Below are 10,604 nucleotides of genomic sequence, written 5' to 3' on the forward strand. Positions count from 1 at the left end.
ACTAAAAAAATGAAAAATTTAACGATTCGAGAGATTTGGCACCACTGCAAATAAGAAAAAAAAAAAGATATTTTGTAAAATTATTATTAATATTTAAATACAATTTTATCCCTTTTCAAAAGAGTAAGTTTTTCCTTTTCTTTCCCCCCCAAAAAAAGGTTTCTCCTTAATCAAAGGAAAAGGAAAAGAATAAAACTTTTTATCATTTATAAATGGGCAGAAAAAAAATTTTTTTTTTTTTTTTTACCCGCCGTGAGGTACGAAAGAATAATTTCAACTCAAAGTTAAAATCCGTCCCGTCTAAACAAACCTGTTGTTGTGAGTTTTTTTTACACGTATATTGAGAGAGAGAGAGAGAGAGAGAGAGAGAAAGAGAGAAAGAGGGAAAGAGAGAGAGTAAAAGGGAAGTAAATAATCTTTCCTTTTAGAAAATTCCGTCAGGTTGGTTAATATACTAAAAAAAAAAAAAACTGGACTATAATCGTGTGTAAAGAAAAAAAATATATTTTTTGTTATCTTATACCTAAAATTTAAAATGTCAACCTTTGACCTGACGTTATTTAATAAGGATATAAAAAAAAAAAAGTTAAGTAACGTGTCACACATCGGTCCGACATTTTTCTCTTATTTTTTTTTATTTTTAAGCTCACAACGACAACTTTTTTCCTTTTTCTTTTTTTATCCTTTTCGCATTAAAAAAAAAAAACAAAAAAACAGGCTGGCAAGCTGGTCGACCTGCAACGAATTGAACGTTAAAAACAAAAAAAAAAAAAAAAATTTTTTTTTTCCTAGTCTGGAAAAAAAAGTTTTTGACGTAACATTTGACAGTGAAAGAAAATAAAATTGTTTTTCATTGCTTATTAAAACAAAAAAAAATTTTTTATAAAAAAAACAAAGTTGGCAGTAGAGAGAGAAAACGGGGAAAAAATAACAAAAAAAACTCGACACGCACACTCGTGAGTTAATAAGAGGAAGGAAACAGAAGAAGCAGAAGCAGAAGAAAAAACAAAATCGAAAAAAAAAAAAACAAAAAAACAAAAAATTTTGCAAATGCGAAATTCTTTAAATAATATTTATTCTTGTAACGCATTTTCTCTCTCTCTCTCTCCTCTCGCTTTCTCTCGCGAATTTTCGCAACTTTGATACTTTATTCTATTTCCACGACTTTAATTTTTTTTCCTTCCTTTAAAAATGACATTATTTACTTACGCGAACGAAAGAACGAACGAACGAAAGTAATATTATTATAATTAAATTATTTAACCCGGAGTTTTTTTCTTATTTTTTTTTTTTTCATTTTCATTATTATTATTATTTTAAATAAAAATTTTTACATCGTTCGAAATAATAATTATCATTATCATTTTCATTTCGAATTTTATCAACGGCGGATAAAAAATTTATATGGAATGAAATTAAAAATAGTGAAAAATTATCGTTCGTTTCATTTAATAATTTTTTTTCTTTTACCCTCCCCTCTTCTTTCCCTTCTCCCTCTTTCCCTCCCATCCACTTTTTTTTCTCACACAAAAAAATTTATATAATAAATTCCGAGAGAGAAAAATTAAGATGGAAAAATGTCGTGGAAAAAGAAAATTAAAGAAAGAGAAAAAAAAAAACGAAATAAAATTAAATTTTTTTTCTCTCCCTCATTTTTTTTTTCTTTTTTTTTTTTTTAACTCGAAAATCTTTAAAAAAATTCTTTGAAAATTACATCACTTACTCTTCTTATCTTTTTTTTTTTTTACGGTTTTGAAAATTCAATAACCGGAAATGAAGTTAAAAAAAGAAAAAAAGAAAAAAAAAAGAAAGAAAGAAAGATGACGATGACGATGATGATGAAGATGATGATGATGATGAATAAGAAAAGTATGGGAAAAAAAAAGTACGATAGATAAAAAGCAGAAGAAAAGACATTATTATCCAAAAGTAGAAAATTACATTTCACGAGGTAACCATACAAAAAAAAAAAAAAAAAATTTTCCTTTGATATTGTACACATATATGTGTATATATATAACACAAAGGAAACAAAGGAAAAGAAAAAAAAAAAGAAAAAAATATACCGTGTAAAGAAAAATCGGAGGGGAAAAAAAGGAAAAATTTTTACGCGACCGCGCATAATTAAATAAATTTTTTTTTTTTTTTGTCACCGAATTTAAATTCTGTCGCGTTCGTACTTAAAAAAAATGTTTTTTTTCTATTTCCACGACATGAACATGCCAATAAAAACCAGTACTATATTAATAAATGAATAAATATTCGCGAACTCTTCATTTCAAATCGTAAGGTTTATAAATTTTCCAAAGAAAAGAAGAAAATTCTAAAAACCGAATCGTTGTTGTTTTCGTCTGCTTCTAGTAAATTTTTATCAAATTAATCAGGTAAATTCGTGGTAATTAATGAAAACGTTCTCCGTCGTCGTTTTAAAATAAAGTTTCAACTTTTAAAAGACAAAAAAAAAGAAAAAACGAAAAAAAACGAAAAAAAAAATTTTTTTGCACGTGTAGATAAAAAATTCGAATCGTAAGAAGACTTTTATCTAACATGTATATAATATACGTCATACGGTCTTTTTATATTCGTCCACCGGAACATTTCTACTTTCACGATTAAGTTAATTTTTTTTTTTTTCTTTAGTTTTACGTTAAAAAAAAAAGAAAATTTTTATTTTTTTTTATTAATCGATCATCAATCGATACCAAACTAAAAAAAAAATATCGAAAGTCGAAAATAATCTCGTATTGTGAAAAAATTTTTCAAAAATAAAACAAAAAAATCATCATCATCATCAGAGTTTGTTCAAATTAAAAAAACAATTTCGATAAACGGTTATGAATTTTCATCAAATTATTTTTTTTGCTCCCCCTTTGAACACGGATTCAATTTTTCACACACGCATTTTAATTTTGTAATTTTTTTCCCATTTTTTTTTCTTCTTTTTATTCTCTTCCATTTAATAAATCTTTTTTATTATTATTTTTTTCCACCACGTGTAAAAAAAAAAAAAATGATCGTTTTTCATGACGCGTGGAATCGTCGTCGTTATTCATAACTTTAAAACAATTAGAATAATAATAATGATAATATTATTCTTACGTAAATTAATTACGTAACAAACAAACAAACAAAAATAATATTTTTTTCTTTTATTTTTACACCGGTCGTTTTATTTTATATTTTTGTGAAATTTCATTTGAATTTATTAAAAAACTTTTTATTATTATTATTATTAATTTCAAAAGATTTGATTGATATTATTTATTTATTTATTTTTTTTTTCTTTCGTTTCGTTACGAGAGAGAGAGAGAGAAAAGGTCAAATGTTACAAACGTGAAACCATTTTTAACAATTACGAAAAATGAAAATTGTGAAAGACGAGGGGAGGAGTGGGGGAGTGTGGAAGAGGAATGAAGAGGGGAAAGAGGAGAAGTAAAGGAAAAAGAATGAAAACATACAAAAAATTTTTTAATTTAAAAACATTTCGCACGTATTTTAATAACAAAACAAAAAAGCAAAAACTTTTGAATTTTATTTTATTTTATTGTTTCCGGTTTATTATTATTATTATTTTTTTTAACAACAAAACTTTTATTTAATATATATATATATATACATATATTATCACTTTAATAAAAATTTGTGATTTGCGTACCTTTTTCCTTTTTATTGTTACGTCATTATACGGTATTTTCCAGGAAATTTTTTTTTCTTTTTTTTTTTGGAAGGGGAGTAGGAGAGAAAACGGAATGAAAAAGAAATGAGAGAAAAAATAATCGTGGAAAACTTTAGATTTTTTCTTTTTTTTTCTTTATAACTTGTGATTAAAATACGTTTATGTTACCTTTGATACGTTATTCCATCAAAAAAAAAAAAAAAAGTTTTAAAATTTTAAAAACTCACGGGGATGATTTCTTTCTCTCTCTCTCTTTCCTCAAAACCTTTTTGAATTGTTCCTTTTTTCTCTTTTTCTCATGGGAAATCTTATAATGGGTTTCAATTGTAAAAAAAAAAAAAATCGTACAAACGAACAACGATGAGAGAAGAAAATTCAAAAGTTAAATTTTACTTTTTTTATTTTTTTTTAAAAAAAAGGTAGAAAATCTTAATAATAATACGGTAAAAATGAAACCCCTCCCCCTCTCCCTACCCCTCCCAAATCCATCCTCCGGTATTTCATTCCTTTCTCAAAAAAAAAAAAAATATTTCAAACCATCGAACCAATGAAAAATTTAAAAATGAAAATGTGCAAAAAAAGAAAAAAAAATCTCGTTAAATAAAAACCCACGCAAAAAAAAAAAAAAAATTTATTAGTAATAATAATGATAATAATGACGATGATTATAAAAAATAATGTTCAAAGGTTAGCATAAAAATTTGAAACCTGTTTTTTTTTTTTTTTTTTTTTATAAAATTTTCAAACAACCAATCTAACCCTCTGGGGAAAAAATGAAATGAAAGCAAAGGAAAAAAAAAAAAATAGAAAATCCAATAAAGGGCAGCAAAAAAAAAAAAAAAAAAAAAAAACAAATTGACTGATGCATGCATGAAAAGCAAAAAAATTTCCGACCCATTTCCGGTTTACACGCACACGACGACGACGACGATAAAAAATAAAAAAAAATAAAAAATTTTCCCTCTTTTTTTTTCTTTTTTTTTTCGCAACGTTTTCCTTTATATTATATTAATATTAATATAATTTAAAAATAATATATATTATATAAACACCTCGTATTTTATATATTTATATATATATATATTCATTCATTAATTTATAATAATAATAATAATAATAATAATAATAATAATAATTATTATTATTATTATTATTATTATTATTATTATTAATGTTTTAAAAAAAAAAAAAAAACATCTATAATCGAGGTTTAATATTTACACCGAGATAATTTTCATAGATAATGTTTTTATATTCAAATATGATTAATTACAAATATGTATTATCTCTCTCTCTAATCATCATCATCATCATCATCCTCTCTTTTATATCTCTCGTAATGATAATATTAATAATAATAATAATAAATATATCGTTTCCCTCCTTTTTTTTTTAAATAAATGTTTGCTATTTATTTCTAAAATATAACGATGTAGATAACATTATCAGCTTTTTTTTTAAATATCCGTTATTATTATTATTATTCACCTGCGTTTATTTCAAAAAAAAAAAAAAATTTCCGCGTGACGTAACGCGGGCGGATGTAACGTAACGGAAAATTAATAAATGTTAAATTTTTACGCGTCTAGTAAAAAAAAAAAAAACAAAGAATAATGTTTCGCTTACGAAAATCGATTAATGAAGGAATTCGATCGGTGAGAATAATAATAGAAAAGGTAAAAAATGACGCGAAAGTAAATTATTTTTATTTTTAAAAGGAACGCGTATGAGAGACTGTTAAATTATTATTATTATAAAAAGATTATTATTAATATTTTCCGTGATTAATGAACTAGATAAAACCAGGTGTTTTTAAATGATGATATGATATTTATCCAAATAGATAAATTTACTACTGTCAAGTAAAAATATAAATTTCAAAATTATTATTATTACAATGACAATGTTGTTCGTTTGTTGTATTGCAAATGATTTGTAAGTGGAAAACGCATTATTATTATCATTATTATTAATTATTACACTTGAATGATTAAGAAAAAATAAAAAATAAAAATGAAAATTATTTTCACAATCGACCAATGAGAAAATATTTAAACGTAAACGTTTGGATTACGTAACTTTTTCGTGCATACATCCGGGATATTATTAAAATTTTAAAACAGAAGCAACAACAACAACAACAATCAATACAATCGATAAATTTTTTTTCATCAATGCAGTGGCGTTTGTTAACAAATAATCTTTAAAAAAAAAAAATTTTTTTTTTAAATTTTCTCCTTATTTAACATGACGAAATGAGAGTTTATTATTTAGTTAATTAACTCGGCAAAAAGAACAATCAACAAACAAACAAATAAACAAACAAAACAAAAAAAAACCCCAAGTGTTTATGAAAACTAAATTTTTTTTTTTTTTATTAATACAAAAGAAAGAAAAAAAAAAGGAGAAAAAAATGAAAAAAATTACTCGGTTTTTTAAAATATTTCGTTTATGTAAAAAAGAAAAAAAAAAAAAACAAAAACACAAAGACGGACGTCGGATCGGAGCACAGACAAATGAGTTTTCATAGAAATGTAAAAGAGAGGAGTGATGAGAAGAAAGGGAAGAAGAAAAAAGGAATGAAGGAGGAGGAGGAGGAGGAGGGTAGTAAAAAAAAAGGAGGAAAGGAGGAAGGGAAAAAGGATGGTAGATGGATGATGAAGGAAAGAAAGAAAAAAAATATATATATAGAAGATGAAGAAAAAAAAGAGAAAGAGAGAGAGAGAAACGGAAATGGAAGAGGTAGTAGTAGTAGCATTCGAGAGAGTGGTAAAAAAAAAAAAAATGTATGGATACGAGAAGAAGAGGGTTGAAAATTTAACAGGCAACTTATCATGAGGTTGTCAACTTGTCAGAATCAGAAATTTTAAATTATCCCCGTTTTGGCGCGAAATGTTCACCGACCGAAATCCTTTTTTTTTTTTTTTAAATTCCCAGTTTCCAGAATGAAAAATAAATTTTTTTTATTTTTTTTCTGGAGAAAAAGAAAATAAATAAAAAAAAAAACCTAATCATGTTAATTTTTAATTGAGCTGGAATCGGAGAGGAAAGGGGAACAAAGAGAGAGAAGGGAGGAGAGAGAGAGAGAGAGAGAGAGAGAGAGAGAGAGAGAGAGAGAGAGAGAAAGAGAAAAATGGAGACGTTCGCTATGTTCGTGTGTTCGTGCGCTATAATATTTCATCATTAACGTCTTTATTATAGTTTTTATTTAAAACATTTTCGTTTTTTTTTTTTTTTTAAATTACATAAACGCAATCGTTTTTCCTATCAGATCTATATATATATAGTAATTGCTATAAAATACAAGTCACGTGATTTTAAAAACGCATAAGAAATTCGTATAAAAATAAGTTCGTACGTAAAATCCCGAAAAAAATTAAACAGAAAAACAATCGAAACGTAATGCGAATTAAAATTTATAGAAAAATTTAATTATTAAAACTAACTGCTATAAAACTTTATAGCACGCGCTATATTTTTTTTTTAAATCACAAATAAATTTTTTTTTCTTTTTTTTTAATTACAGTTTTCGAATGATCAGCCGTATTTCTTTTCTTTTCTTTTTTTTAAAATACGATTTCATTGAAAAGTTTTTTTAAAAAAAATTTTTCTAAAAAAAAACTCTATAGATTATGTAGCAAGCTATAAAAAAAAGAAAGAAAAAGAAAAAATTTTTTAATTAAAACGACGGACGCGTGCAAAAAAAAAAAAATTTTATTTCTTTTTTTTTTCATACGAATTTAAAACCTTAAATAAATCTTAATCAAGATTTAGTAAAAGACAGAAAGATGAAGAAAGAGAGAAAGAAGTAGAAGAAGAAAATGAAGATGAAGATGAAGATGAAGAAGAACAAAGCCGTGAAAAAAAAAGAAAAATGTCGCTATAAAAAAAAAAAAAAATTTTATATTAAAAACGATGAAAGAAACGAATCCTTTTTTTTTTATATAAATAAAAAAGATAGAAATTTTTTTAAAGGTTCAAAAGGTCAAAAAATTTTCATCGATTTTCATCATCGTCCATCGTCATTATTATTATCATTATTATTAATATTCTCAAAAGTTTTTCAATTTACCTGCCATTTTATTCCCGCCATGATTTCCTTCTCCTCCTTCTTTTCTTTTCTTTTTTTTTTTTCCTTTTCATTTATTTATTATCACTGTCACTTTGATAAATTTTTTTATTTATTATTTTTTTCCCAAGAAATAGAAAAAAAAAAATTTTTTTCTCTATAAATAAAAATTATAGCGCTATAATAAAAATAATTTAAGTTTATAAACGTTTATATGACGTGATAGAGAAAAAAAAAAACTAAAATAAATAAAATAAAAATAAAACTTTAAACATTCCACTAAACTATTTTTAAAAATAAAAAAAAAATTTCCGGAAATAAACGAAATGAAAAAAATTTTTTTAAAACCGGAAGTAAACGAGTCGTTTCGTTTTTCATCCTTAAACGCATTTATAAAATTAAAAAAAAAAAAAAAACAAATCGTTTCGAGATATTTATTTAATTAATTTTTTTTTTCGGTTTTTTGTCATCAAAAAAAAAAAAATTAATAATAATGATAATAATAATAATTATTATAATTTACAACCGGAAACGTGGTCCGAAATTAATTTCCGTTCGTGAGAGTGATAAATGAAAAACAAAAAAGAAAAAAAAAAAAAAAACTTGCAAAAATTTTCTACTTGACAAATTATACATATCCTCGCCTGAGGGGACGAAAGGGGGACGGAAACGGGGAGAAGGGGCGGTGGGTAAAAACCTTTCGGTTAAAAGACATCATTTTTTATCAAAACTTATCAAAACTATCGTATATCTATCTATCTTCTGCCACGTTAATTTAATCAAGTGTTTTTAACAAAACGGTTAATAATTTTACACACACACACACACACCTCTAAATCCTTACTAATTTATTATTATTATTATTATTATTATTATTATTATTATTATTATTTTCAACCGAAATCTTTTCTACCAAAAAAAAAAAATCTTTTTCCTCACTTTTTTTTGCTTACATTTCCGGTTTCCTAAAATAATCGATAAGGAATTAATAAGGAAATAATAAGAATATATAAGGATAATAAGGAAATATTTCATTTCCGACAAATTTTTCAAACATTTCAATTTAATTCATTTTATTATATGATTCATTTCGTGTTAGCTGAAGAAAAAAAAAAAAAAAACACGCATTCATTTACTCTTATAAATTTTATAGTCTATAGTCTATATAACGTATCGTTTTGAATTAAATTTTTATTATCTCTTTTAATAAGAAAACGTTTCTGTTCTGTTCTGTTGTTGTCGAAACGGAAAAGGAAATGATGGGGTTTTCTTTTTTTTTTTTCATTTCTTGAAACTGTGGGAAATCATCCACGTGTTTCTTAGTAAATCTTGTTTTAGAAAAAAAAGTAGACTCGAATGATTGTGAATTTAGATACTACTCGTTTTCTTTTTTTTTTGATTAAAAAAAATAAAACGTAAATTAAATTAATAAAAGTTACGAGAGAAAAAAAATTTAAAAGGAAAAAAAAGTAAAAGGAAACTTTTTCAAAGAAAATATTTCTTGATTGTTTTACCGTCGATAAAAAATCTTTTTCAAAAAAAAAAAAAGAAAAACTGAAGAAAAAAAGTTTTCCAATTCGTTTCTTTTTTTTTTCTTTTTTCTTTTAAATGAATGAATGAATGAAATCGTTGAAACGATAACGGCCGAAACGCAAAACGAAAATCGAAAAACGCAAATATATAAAAAAATGACCAAAAAAAGGAAGAAAAATCCAAAAAAAAGAAAATACATAAAATTTTTTTTTTTTTTTTTTTTAGCAGAAGACGATTTTATATTTTTTTTATTTATTCTACGCATAAACATCATAAAAAAAATAAAATTTTCTCCTTTTCCGACCTTTTTTACATCGACCCGATTTTTATTTTTTTCTGACGTGGCAATCCATTATTTATTTTCTACTACTTATTGTTCCTTCTAAACACACGAAACTTTTGAAGAAAGAAATTTTAATAATCACCATTTAAACGCATTTGTTTTTTTTTTTTTTACTATCCAGGATTAAACTTTTCAATCAATGAATGATAAAAAAAAAATACAATGCGAGATGAGAGACGAGTGATAACATTTTTTTTACTGATAACATGATGTAAACGAGGGCATTGACCAACCGACCGACCGACCCATCAACCAATCAGATTTCAAGAAAAAAAAAACGTTTAACTCTAACGAAAAAACATTAATTGAATTTTTGTTTCCCGGAAAAGAAAAAGAAAACTTTTTCCAACTGGAAAAAAAAACAATTATTATTATTGTTATTATTATTTAGTGTGTGTGTGTGTTGATAATAAAAACAAACACAACAATCGTATAAAGACAAACACAAACACAAAACTTTAAATATTACATTGGGAAAAAATAAAAATAAAAAATAATTTTTATTTTCTTTTTTCCTTTGAACCTGAAATTTTCCTGTTGACGGTTGCAATTTTCCCTTTTTTTTCTTATTTAGATTTCTAGTTTTGTAACAGAAAAACACGTTTTATTGCTGATTTTGTAGAAAAAAAAAAAAAAAAATTTTTAACTGGGATTTACCTCCAAGGCAAATAAGATAAAAAATAAAATAAAAAAAAAAAACCTGTTCGGTTTTATTTTACCCTCTAGAAAACTTTTTACGAAAAAAGAAAAAACCTAAACAATTTCCTTTTTTACTTTCGTAAAAAAAAAAAAAAAATTAAAAACAGGAGAAAAATAAAAAGAAAAAAGGAAAAAGATTTTTACGTGATTCTCCAATTTGTTATTTACGGTCAACTTAAAGAGGAAAAAAAAAAAAAAAAAAAAAAAACACATCAAGTCAAAAGTCGGACCGTTAAAAAAAAAAAGAAAAACTAATTTACCGGAGAAGACAAATGAAACTTGGA

Source organism: Pediculus humanus, genomic scaffold (assembly GCF_000006295.1).
Source record: "Pediculus humanus corporis 1103172108290 genomic scaffold, whole genome shotgun sequence".
NCBI classification, from domain to species: Eukaryota; Metazoa; Arthropoda; class Insecta; order Psocodea; family Pediculidae; genus Pediculus; species Pediculus humanus.